Source organism: Festucalex cinctus, chromosome 20 (assembly GCF_051991245.1).
Source record: "Festucalex cinctus isolate MCC-2025b chromosome 20, RoL_Fcin_1.0, whole genome shotgun sequence".
NCBI classification, from domain to species: Eukaryota; Metazoa; Chordata; class Actinopteri; order Syngnathiformes; family Syngnathidae; genus Festucalex; species Festucalex cinctus.
Window position 1 is genome coordinate 4,064,921 of NC_135430.1, and position 7,268 is coordinate 4,072,188.

A 7,268-nucleotide genomic window follows, 5' to 3' on the forward strand; every position below is an offset into this window, starting at 1 on the left:
GTGGCGGGGCATAAAATTTACAGTTTCAAAATTCTTACTTAACGAAGCATTGCCGGTGGTACGTTTAATCTAGAGCTACGAAAATTGGTACACATATGTAACAGACTATGATCTACAAAAAAGCCTGTTGGTGCCATATGCTAAACCTAACAGGAAGTCCGCCAGAGGCGAGGCATCAAATTTTGTGTTTCAAAATTCTAACTTAATGAAGCATTCCCGGCTGTACATTTCACCTAGAGTTACCAATATTTGAAGACATATGTAACAGCCCTCAAGGTACAAAAAACTCTTTTTGAACCATATGCTAAACCGAACAGGAAGTCCGCCATTTTGATTTACTTTGGAACGTGTTGCCATTTTTTGGGCCATTTCATAGGGGTCTTATTTTAACGAACTCCTCCTACAGAGTTTATCCGATCATCTCCAAACTTGGTGTGATTCATCTTAAGATGTTGAAGATGAAAAGTTATTGAAAGCTTTTTATTTTGTCGCACGCTGTTGCCGTGGCATGCACAGTTTGCAAAGGAAAAAAATACTTCTTAATGAAGCATTCCCAGTTGTACGAAGCAGCTAGAGCTACGAAAATTTGGAGACAAATGTAACAGCCCACGATGTACAAAAAAGTCTCTTGGTGCCATGTGCTAAACCCAACAGGAAGTCCCGTAGGGGCCGGGCATCACATTTTGAGCTAAAAAACTCCTCTTTAACGAAGCATTCCCGGTTGTACGTTTCACCTAGCGCTATGATAATTTAGAGGCATACATAAGAGCCCACGATGTACAAAAAAGTCTCTTGGAACCATGTGCTAAACCAAACAGGAAGTCCGCCATTTTGATTTATGATGGGATTTGTAGACTTTTTTTGTGGCCTTTTTTAGGGGTCATATTTTAACTCCTCCTACAAAATTCATCCGACCGTGTTCAAACTTGGTGTGTTTCATCTTAAGATGTTTAAGATGCAAATTTATCGAAAGTTTTTTATTTTGTCGCACGCTGCTGCTATAGCGATGCATTGGTTGCCAAGTAAAGTGCTGCTTTGTTTTTTTTTATCTATACATGTGTGAAAACTCGTGAAACTTTGCACACACATCAGACTTGTCATTAACATGAATTTTTAGAGATTTCTTGTGCAATTTGCAATAAATCGCACCCTCTATACATTTTTTATGGAGCATTTCCGATTGGATGATTCAAGCGCAAAATAACTAAAGATGACTTGACTTGACCTAGATTTGTGAAAACTCAGAGGCATACCTATTATATTATTATTATTTTTTGTACCTTACAAGATTATCTCTTGTGCCACATTAAACCCCTTTGCAGGCCTGAGCCAAACCACGGTCCATACATTTGATACCACTGCTTTATTTCAATGGTCAAGTACTTCATAACCACACCTACTTATGCTTGTCCTTGCATATATAGTAGACAACAAAGAGCTCTTTCAACAAAAGACATTTCCATCTACAAAGTCATACAAGGTAAGCACTCTATAAATTCTGCAATCACTACACTTCTATTCCTAAATTATCACTTCAAATACCAACAATGGTTAATACAGCTACAAATTTCTTGTATGTTTATGAAGTATGATACTGTATTTATTTCTACTCCTTTGCTTTTCTACAGAACATGAACAAATCAACAAGCAAATTCTCTTTTGATAAAGACCCTCTAATCATCTCCATACGCAAAGATTGCCAACTTTTTTCCGTAAGTATACAATACATAAACTAAACAGGACAACTTTCTCAATCATATACAGTATGCCATACATATATGTATTAAGTTCTCATTTATTAACAGGTTTGTTAAAGGCACCTTTAGTGTGTTTTTCTGTTTGTAATGTTTCTCCACGAGCACGTCTAGCCATTGATATCATGTAGAACACATATGCTAACCTTTTAGAGACAATTGAAGCTTACTTGCACAGTAGCCACTATCTTAACCACTTAATTCACATGTCTACTTGACAACTTATTACATGTAGTGAAATGGTACTTTGTGCGTCTTATGCTTTTTTCTGAACACTGCTTTTCAACTCTTTCCTTAAAACCAATACATGCGGCACTGTTATACTGTATAAATATATATGTCCGTGTGTATATATTTGTATATTCTTTCAAATAAACTCGTTTTGACACACACAGCCATTGAGTAACATGCAACACGACCACAACGTTTTGCACCAACACGTTACCTCTGCTATTTAGAATCATGGAATCTAACATGACTGATTTTCATTGAATGCTTTGTCATTACAGTATGCATGCATTGATCATGCTTTCAGTCGCAACGACTTATACCAGCGCAGCCTTGATCTTCATTCCCAAATGAACCAACTAGTCCATGTGACTCGAGTCAATCGAGCACTTGAAAAACAGATAGACTTCAAAACCAAGCTTGTGAAAGAACTCCAGACTGCATTGGATATAAAGGATGCATGTGATGCATTTGTCCGTGATGGTAAGCTATATGACATGGAAGACACACAAACACTAACACAGCAAGCATCCCCATCCTACACATTGTGTATAATGAATGACATGTTTGACAATGGACATTTTTACATTTTTTTGTTAATGCACGTTCCTTTTTTTCTGTTAGGAATATCTTGAAGGTAACATTGGACTGTTAACTAAAACACTGACTGATTATTGAGCCGCAATTTCTCAATGTATATAATGTGAATACATACTACACTTGATTACTTTCAAATGTGACTGATATCATGTAGCTATGCTGTGATCTTGCCCTCTTTCATCCACTGATAGACACTTCAAAGTTCTTTTTTTTCTGTATCTTCTCAAAATAACTGACATATTCATGGAAAAGATTGTATTTAAATTCTATCGTTATTAATTACTATTATTATGTTTATGTCTTTGCCCCTGATTATGATGTTTCTATACCATAGATTTTTTTTTTTTAATTTTTTGGACATACTGTGACTTGACCTTTACAATACTAATTTTTACTAAGAAAAAATCAATCACACACCATAATATTTTATACTTATCCTGCATGTATCTGGACACACCATGCCAAATTTTACACTTACATAACCATTTATGTACCTGTCGTATCCTTACTTTTATTCATCATTTCATCACACAATCCTAAAACATTGCTTTTTGACCCAGAGGATTCAACTATACCATTTTTGCGTGTCTTATTACTTACTAGCTATATTATTTATTAACGGGCAAAAACTATGAATATAAGATCACCGTCAAATATTACGTCTGTAATATCCATATACAGTGCATTACATAATATGCATTTGTATTAAGACACTACCATGCTAAAAATATGCACACGACTGTTCTGTAAACTACACCTAAGACAACCAAGCTTCACAGATCTAACATGATTCTTCATTCTTTTTTGTTCTACAGATGTATCAAATGCTGCCACACAGACAGAAGAAGCCACTGAGGACATGCACGAAGACGATGATCACAATATAACAGGACAGGTTAACCCCCCTGAAGTTTTAGCCCGCAGGTCAAAGCGTCCTAGGACTAATTCATCCATGGAGGTTACATTATCCTAAAACAGACTATGTGCTAACCCAAACTTTTTGACCCCAAGGGATTCATCTGTCCCAGAAAACTTTTACACTAAAGAGTTTATCTGTCCTAGGGCGCTGTTAACCCCAGGTTAAAGTGTTATTTAATCTGTCCTGTTACAACAGCTATACATAAACAGCTGCATTCCTCTCCTGTTCCATCTCTCGCACTTCTTTCATCTCTTTTTCTCCTCTACTTATACCTATGCTTGCTCATGTGCTTTTTTCCCCTTTAGATGATGTCATTGGTTAGCCTGCTTCAAAGCTACATTTTTTTCTTGAATAACTGTCACACATTTACTGTTTGCTGGACCCTACAAAACTGTCACAATACTTCACTATGTCATGAATACATATGTGTTGCACAGCGACACCACATTAAGAGTCATCAAAAAGCTTTTTATTTGATCACACACCATCTCTGTGCCATGCAATGTTTTCAAATAAACAGATGCTGGTTTTGAATATCAAACGAGCGACTTTTCATGAAACTTTGCACACACATCAGAAAGTCCACACTTTTGAATTTATTTTGGGAATTGTGCATCATTTTTGGCCTTTTACTGCACCTTTTTACACACAAGGCACGGCAAATGCATTTCTATTTTCCATGGTCCTTGTCTATTTAACAGTACCCCAACGTGCAAGTCCCCCGACTTGCATATACCCCAACGTGGCCCGGGTTGCGAGGGCCCTTTATAGCTGCTCGCAGCTCTAGTTAGGGCCCGAGCAGCGGCGGCGGCGGTGCCGCTGCGAGGCCCTATTGTTTTTGTAGGAATTCTTCTTATTATTATTATTCTTATTCTTATTATTCTTCTCCGCAAACAATCGCATTTTTGAGACACTAAACGTGACCGAAAACTCACCAAACTTTACACGCACATCAGGCCTGGCGAAAAATTTGATATTTTAAAGTCGCCATACATGATAACAGAAAAATGGCTCCTTAGCGCCCCCTACATAGGTTAAACGGATCCCTGTCCCGCTACGATTGTTCGACGGCTATGAAAATTGTGTGGCACCTGTAGCACATCCCAATGAACAAAAACCTCTTTGAAGTGTGTACCCTAAAATAGACAGAAAGTGAGGTATGAGTATTTAAATGTCCAATTTTTGCCAATTTTTGCACATTTACAGGGGTCATACTTTTGCCCGCTTCTCCTACACGGTTAACCCGATTGACTTCAAACTTGGGATGTACCATCTCAACACCTGGGACAACATCATTGTGAAAAATGAAAAGTTTTTGATATACTATATGACGGCGGCGGCACATCAAATTTAGAGTTTAAAAATTCTTACTTCACGAAGCATTGCCGGTTGTACGTTTAATCTAGAGCTACGAAAATTGGTACACATATGTAACAGGCTATGACCTACAAAAAACTCTTTTTGAACCATATGCTAAACCTAACAGGAAGTCCACCATTTTGATTTATTTTGGAACGTGTTGCCATTTTTTTGGCCATTTCATTGGGGTCTTATTTTAACGAACTCCTCCTACAGTGTTTATCCGATCATCTTCAAACTTGGTGTGATTCATCTTAAAATGTTGAAGATGAAAAGGTATTGAAAGCTTTGTATTTCGTCGCACGCTGTTGGCATGGCATGCACTGTTTTTAAAGGAAAAAAAAATATCCTTAAAGAAGCATTCCCATTTGTACGAAGCAGCTAGAGCTACGAAAATTTGTAGACATATGTAACAGCCCAAGATGTACAAAAAAGTCTCTTGGTGCCCTGTGCTAAACCCAACAGGAAGTCCCCCAGGGGCCGGGCATCACATTTTGAGCTAAAAAACTCCTCTTTAACAAAGCATACCCGGCTGTACGTTTCACCTAGAGTTACCAACATTTGTAGAGGTATATAACAGCCCTCGAGGTACAAAAAACTCTTTTTGAACCATATGCTAAACCTAACAGGGCGTCCGCCATTTTGATTTACTTTGGAATGTGTTGCCATTTTTTTTGGCCATTTCATAGGGGTCATATTTTAACAAACTCCTCCTACAGAGTTTATCCGATCATCTTCAAACTTGGTGTGATTCATCTTAAGATGTTGAAAATGAAAAGTTATTGAAAGTTTTTTATTTCATCACACGCTGTTGTCGTGGCATGCACTTTTTGCAAAGGAAAAAAATCCTTCTTAATGAAGCATTCCCAGTTGTACGAAGCAGCTAGAGCGACGAAAAATTGTAGACATATGTAACAGCCCAGGATGTACAAAAAAAGTCTCTTGGTGCCATGTGCTAAACCCAACAGGAAGTCCCCCAGGGGCCGGGCATCACATTTTGAGCTAAAAAACTCCTCTTTAACGAAGCATTCCCGGTTGTACGTTTCACCTAGCGCTATGATAATTTGCAGGCATACATAAGAGCCCATGATGTACAAAAAAAAGTCTCTTGGAACCATGTGCTAAACCAAACAGGAAGTCTGCCATTTTGAGTTATGATGGGATTTGTTGCCATTTTTTGTGGCCTTTTTCAGGGGTCATATTTTAACGAACCCCTCCTACAAAATTTATCCGACTGTCTTCAAACTTGGTGTGTTTCATCTTAAGATGTTTAAGATGCAAAGTAATCTAAAGTTTTTTATTTTGTAACACGCTGTTGCCATAGCAATGCATTGTTTGTCAAGTGCTGCTTTTTTTTTTTTTATACACATGAAAACTCATGAAACTTTGCAAACACATCAGACTTGTCATGAACATGAATTTTCAGAGATTTATTGTGCAATTTGCAATAAATAGCGCCCTCTAGACATTTTTACGAAGCATTTCCGATTGTATGATTATGCTAGACCTACAAAAAAGTATTATGTAGCCATTTGCCAAACCAAAGAGGAAGACCGCTATTTTGATTTTATTTTGGGAATTATACATCATTTTTGGCCTTTTTCATGAAACTTTGCACAGACAAGGCATGGAAAAAACTAACATTTTAAATGGTCCTTGTTCCATGTAACAGTTGTCAAGTGCTGCTTTTTTTTTTTTTTTTATACACATGAAAACTCATGAAACTTTGCAAACACATCAGACTTGTCATGAACATGAATTTTTAGAGATTTATTGTGCAATTTGCAATAAATAGCGCCCTCTAGACATTTTTATGAAGCATTTCCGATTGTATGATTATGCTAGACCTACAAAAAAGTATTAGGTAGCCATTTGCCAAACCAAAGAGGAAGTCCGCTATTTTGATTTTATTTTGGGAATTATACATCATTTTTGGCCTTTCTCATTAAACTTTGCACAGACAAGCCATGGAAAAAACTAACATTTTAAATGGTCCTTGTTCCATGTAACAGTACCCCAACGTGCCAGTACCCTGACGTGCAAGTAACCCAACGTTGTGCTCAATAGCGCCCTCTATGCATTTTTATGGAGCATTTCCAATTGTATGATTCAAGCAATACACAACTAAAGATGACTTGACCAAGATTTATGAAAACTGGGAGGCATACCTATTAGCTTAAGACCTACAAAAGGTATTCTGTAGCCGCATGCTAAACCTAAAAGGAAGTCCACCATTTTGAATTTATTTTGGGAATTGCACACCATATTTTGCGTTTTGATTAAACTTTGCACACACAAGGCTTGTCAAAAACATTTTAGATGGTCTTGTCCTATTTGACAGTACCCCAACGTGCCAGTACCCCGACGTGCAAGTACCCCAACGTGGCCCGGGTTGCGAGGGCCCTTTA

At 37.5% G+C, this 7,268-nt stretch overlaps 1 long non-coding RNA gene across 1 annotated transcript; it reads left to right on the top strand.

The window, feature by feature from the left end:
- Positions 1-918: 918 nt before the first annotated feature.
- LOC144009621 (uncharacterized) lies at positions 919-4,231 on the top strand. Its single transcript, XR_013280983.1, has 3 exons — positions 919-1,712; positions 2,264-2,465; positions 3,398-4,231. It is a non-coding gene; the product is annotated as an uncharacterized LOC144009621 (long non-coding RNA).
- Positions 4,232-7,268: the final 3,037 nt, after the last annotated feature.